This window comes from Mastigoproctus giganteus, chromosome 14 (assembly GCF_048544385.1).
Source record: "Mastigoproctus giganteus isolate SK-2022 chromosome 14, ASM4854438v1, whole genome shotgun sequence".
NCBI lineage: Eukaryota > Metazoa > Arthropoda > Arachnida > Uropygi > Thelyphonidae > Mastigoproctus > Mastigoproctus giganteus.
In genome coordinates, this window is record NC_143588.1 from 31,494,627 (window position 1) to 31,500,626 (window position 6,000).

Consider the following 6,000-nt stretch of genomic DNA (forward strand, 5'->3'; position numbering starts at 1 on the left):
TCTCGCTAACACTCATAAGGCAGAAACTGAGTTGATCAGAACAGAAGACATCAGTTAATAGCTGAGTACGGAACACAGGGAGTGAGATTGTTTGATGATGACAATTTGCCGGAGTACAGTAAATATTTGCACGTTTACTCTGCAAATAAGCAAACAGGTTGGAGTTTGGAAATGAAAATAAGCAGGATTCAGAGGCAGTAGTCTATCGCTAGTTCGGAAAGCCTTTTGCGATGTCCACTCCACGTGAATGAGGAATCCGTGAGAACGGTGGTCCAATTGGCAAAAAATCATGTTTATATTAGACGAGACCCTAGGACGACGTTGGCACCAGTGGATAGCATAACCCACAACTGCTGTTGATAGGTTGTTGTAGGGTTTTAAATTCCTAACGTTACTGACCGGGATTCGAATTCAGGTCTAAGAGCTATTTTAACTAAGCCATTGAGAGACACGTTCCCCACTTCTTTTAACTGTTTGCACTAACACCACGAACGTCCAACTAACTGGAACCATTTAAAGGGAACTCCTTATTCCATATTACACCTTGCAACAAGTTTCTTTTTCTTTTGGCATGGTTAAAGCTTATCAGAATTAATCATCTCATGTTCATTTGTGGATTTACATAACCTAATACCATCAAATTATGTCTGGTCTTCGGAGAAACTCGTGATTAGCACATCTTGTGGAAAAGGCCTGTTTCAGTAAAAATGCGCAAGCTGACACATCTCCAACAGACGCGCAAAAGATTTCTGCTTTGTGAAAGGTTTAACTCGCAATTATTTCTTCCTCTTAAATTTAAAACTCACTGAATTTTATATAAATTGAGTTGATGGAACTCTGAAAATATCCACATACAATCTTTTTACGGTACGCGCTGTATGCATTCTCCTTTGAAGTTTTCGCCGTACCTTGTTTTCATTACTGTCCAAGTAAGGGTCACCTTCCTTGCTTCGATTTAAACCACCCAGAACAGACCTCCAGAAGCTTCGTAGACCCGCTTCTTTTCAAATCGCCAACGGGATTTGAAACCATTTAAGATGGTTTCAAATCCCGTTGGCGATCGGATGAGAGTCCATTTTGCACCCACAATTGGTTGAACTCCTGAAGACTTCAACCAATTGTGATGGAAGATCCTAAAAATCAGGGCCGTGTAAATGGGGGCATTGATACGCCGAGGAAGCCATCAAAGTTTCAACATAAATAAACGAGGCCTCTTAACCCTTTTTGCATCCCGGCTTCCAAGTACTTTTGCACGTCCCTGACAAGAGGTTCTCAGATCACAGTATTAGTGCCACTTCCAAATACGAAGATGAAATCAATTAAAAACGGGGAGATAACAAGAAACACCCCCTTCAACAGCTTGTGAACTCCGAGAAAGATCGTATTTCAGCAGCTATCGTCAAACAGACTGTGTCTGAATACACCTGGTGATAGGGATGCAGAGAAAAGCAACAAGATAAGTCAGGGACACAAAAAAGGTACCTTTATCAAGAAAGACTTCTCTCTGTAAATTCGCCTGGAAAGTAGATCCCTTCTGGAAGATCTCACAGAAATGATTAAAGCTTAAACAGATTGAGCAAACTAAATGTTGAAAGCACCCCTGCTCCTTCTCGAACGAAGCCCAAGAAGAAACATAAATTAAAATTAATAAAGAATGATTGCAGGAGAGCTGTACGAAATCTTTTAGCTTGCTTCTTACCATCATGTTTCCATTACTGATACTAATATCAGTCTCGAATTAATAAAGTACTAATACAATGAATGCACAATGAAATAGGATCACCTACCTAATAACGAGTCGGGGTTCCATAGGCTCGCAGAAACACTTGACAGCTCGTGGACACATGGATCGCCAGGCCAATTGTGTAACGTTCCATAGTTGTCCCATTCACTGCAGGAAGATGGAGCTACATGTTTAACAACGTACACATGTTCGATGAGGAATTGCAAGACAGGTTTGGCCCGGTGCGTATCCAACTACCATAAGGCAGAGACCGAGACGATCATAACTGAGTATCACTGACTTCACACAATCGGTTGATTAGAGAAACCCATTCCACTTTATTTCACTGAATGGAACAACCAAAGCCTGATTATTGATTCCACATTACAGTCCACAACACGTTCTTTGGGGTTTTTTAAGAGCTCCTAAACGGCAGTCCTCATTCCAACAGCGTTATCTGAAAATCTGCTGACACAGTCATTCACAGATTTCAAATAAATTACAAATGTTCTGCCACCTATTCAAGTGTGGCTGATTGAACAACGCACACTGGACCACACCTAACATTTCTGAAAATGGTTTGCCCTTCTGCTGCTACGAATACAGAAATAAAACTTAATGAAGTCCAAATTGCAGAACACAAATGAAATCGAACAACTTCTTTCGTCAGTGATCCCACAAGGTAACTTTCGGGCAGAAGAGCTCAGTACTTCTTTAAAGAGGTTGGTTGGTTGTCATGGGACACGAAGCTGACACATCACAGAGCAGAGGTTAGGAATTTTAGTGCGTATAACCAGTTGAAATTTAAACCTATGCTAATTAAATCACCTCCCACTCTGTTTTACCACTGTTTGCAGAAATTAGAGTTCTTAAAGCATGTTTAATGCACTTGCTGAGTACTTAAAGAAATACATACATCCCACACTCTTTCCCTGTTGGCACCGAAGCCACCAACTTCCATCTAAAGAGAACTACATAAAACGAGATTGTTTATTCCACATTTCAGCCCGCAACAAGTCCTTGGGAGTGTTCAAAGTCTTGTAAACAACAGTCCTCGGTTTGGAGATGGGAGAGGAATCTTCAGCGTCCGTTGGAAACCTCATTGCAAGTCCTCAGTTGGATTAACTCAGCAACGAGTGGGACACGGCTGAAAGAGTTTCCCAAGCGCCACTTCTGGCATTCGAACCCAGCTTTCTCCACTCGCGAACAACACGACATTAAAACAGTATAAATAGCATCGGGATTAATTGCTGAACATAATTTTCATTCTTTTAAGTCGCGTGCTGGAACAAAAACAGAAATGCCGCTACTATTTTTATTGATTTCAATTGATATTTAACGTATTCTATAAGAACGTGTTCTTATAGAATCAGCTGCGACGATTGCAAACAAATAGAAATAAATCAGCTTCTTGAGACACGCAGCTGATTGATTCATTTGTTATTGGGGTATCTTTTAAAACAATATTCCCAAGGGGGAGGACAGGAGAACACAGAAATTGTGACAATCCGCCAAGCTTTTTGGAGAACTGAATTGGGGTCAACTTTCCTTCATAATTAAACATAACTGTACTCTGGTGCACTTCTGCTAAATGGACATCGATGGCCAAGGCACTGCGATGGACATTTCCTGGAGGGAAAATTATGTTTTCTCTGGTGCTTCTTGAAGTTTCACCACCGTTTAGACGGGTTCCAATTGAACCTTCAGTTGAATACATGTAACGGCATGTAATGGAACTACCCTCCTGCGAGTGTAGTTCCCCCGCGCACGCGCTTCTTGAAAACTTATTGAATTTTAAAGACCCCCTCCCCACCAAGTGTACTTGTTTCTGCCCCTGCGTGTACTACAATGAAGAATCTCTGTTGTGATGCCATGGCAGGAAGAATGGCCATCCTTATAATCAACACAGGCACAAGAATTGAACACCCTTCCGTTTTTCAGTGTCATAACGAATTAAAGCCGTCCCTTAATCGGAAGTGCAAAGGGTACACTTAACCTAAAGCACGGAGAAATATTCCCCAAGAGGATTCGACATCGGACAATCAATTCCCTTTGAAATGCTACTCTAGGATTCACATGAATATTCATGAGTACCCCCCCTCCCCACCGTTCACAGGAGAAGCTTACTTCTCCCATAATTGCAAAGAAGTGAACTTCTCCTCGGAAGGGGGGGGGAGGAAATATTACGTGCCATTTCTTGGTATATTCAACCACAAATTTTGAATAAATTGAAACTTTTTTGGTAACTATTCAAGTTTGACGGATTGAACAACGCAAACTGACCACGCTCGTTTTTGCAAGTGCACGTTAAATTCTTAAAATATGTTCTTAAGTTGCCACGAATATAGAAATAAAACTTAACGACTTACTGCAATCCAAGTGGCAGCGAACACAAAGGAAGTCGATCAGTTCCTTCGTCAATGATCCTCTCAAGGTGACTTCCGGTCAGAAGAGGTTGGTTGTTGTCACAGCACAAGAAGCTGACACTCACAAAGCATCAGAGGTTAGGAGTCAGAGTACATCATCACTAATATTGCACAACCCGTTGAAAAATAAACCCATGCAATAAAATCACCACCCACTGCTTTTCCACTGATTGCAGGAACAGCATAAAGACCTGTAAAGATCAATCGGCTCGTGTTCATTCGCAAACTCACAAAAGCTTCACGCATCCCTCGGAGAATCTGGTAATTAGCGCATGAATACGATAAATGTTCTTGCACACCTTGTGCTAAACGCCTGTGAATATGACCTGGTGGAAAAATATTTGTTAAAATATATTTCCCAATCCTAAATAATTAAGAGTTTTTAAAGCGAGTTTAAAACTTTAATTATTTCTGATCTTTAAACTAAAAGTGAACTCAACGTTAGAAAACCTGCGTTGATGGAACTTCCAGAAAATTTCCACTTTTAATCGTATTGTCGCACGCTCAGTATGATTTCGTCAAATGATAAGTGGAAGCAAAGTTCACCTTCTTTACTTTTATTTGCATTGAAAAAAGAGACTGTTGTCTTTATTATAATTAGTCAAGCATTATGTCTTCAAGACTCTTATGATAAGGGCCATCGTAACCGAGGGGCGAAGCGCAAAGGACATCACAAAATACAGTGATGTCCTTGTATTATCCTGAAACCCTCCGAATTATTTGCTAACATTTCCTTTTAGCCAGAGAGTAGTTGGAGCCAACATCGATCTCGTACTGTGAAAGTGGGCAAAATGCATGGTAATGTTTCGTCCATGATGTCAACTTCGTAGTAGTAGTGGCATGTGATGCAAGAAAGCAAGTGTATGAGCTTATGCAGCATCAGCCAAAAAAAAAAAAAAAAAAAATCACACCATTCCCTCCAAATGCCTATCCAGTTCCTCCTTAAATTTATTCAACCTATCAACTTCCACAACGACAGATGGAAATTTGTTCCAGCAATTAACCACACGCTGGCTAAAGGCAAATTTCCGCACATCTATTCTACATCTGTCTTTTCTTAATTTGAATTTATGGAAGGATCCCATCAGAATTCAGCGTGCTCAACCCATTCAAGGCCTTATACACCTCAATCCGATCACCGCGCAGGTGTCTAGTCTGCAGCCACTGCAATTTGCAGACTTAAGCCTCTCTTGGTAAGAGGATCCCTTCATTCCCCTCACCAACCTTGGTGCCCTTCTCTGTACACGCTCAAGTAAATCTACATCCTTCCTAAAATGAGGCCTCCAGACCTGTACGCAGTACTCCAGGCGTGGCCTGACCATTGCCTTATACAGAGGGACAATCACCTCCTTCTCCCTGCTAGCAAAATTCCTATATATCATTGACAAAACCCCATGACCTGCCCTGGCAGCCTGTCTGCATTGCTCAGAAAACTTCATATCTGACTGCACAATTACTCCCAGGTCTTTTTCATTTTCTACCACCTTAAGCGTAGTACCACACAGTCGGTACGTTTCTGTGGGATTACTTCTACCCATATGCAGTACTTTGCATTTGTCAAGGTTAAACTTCAGTTGCCACTTCTTAGCCCATCTGCCCAAATTATCTAGATCCTGTTGCAGTAGCACACTGCCATTACTGTTATTAACAACCCTGCCAACCTTGGTATCATCTGCAAACTTCGACATTAAGCCTGATATACCTTCATCAATATCATTGATAAATATACAAAACAACTGTGGACCCAAGACCGAACCCTGTGGGACTCCACTAATAACATTAGTCCAAGAAAAGCAGCACCCATTGATTACCACCCTCTGTCTTCTCCCACTCAACCATCCTTTTATCCAT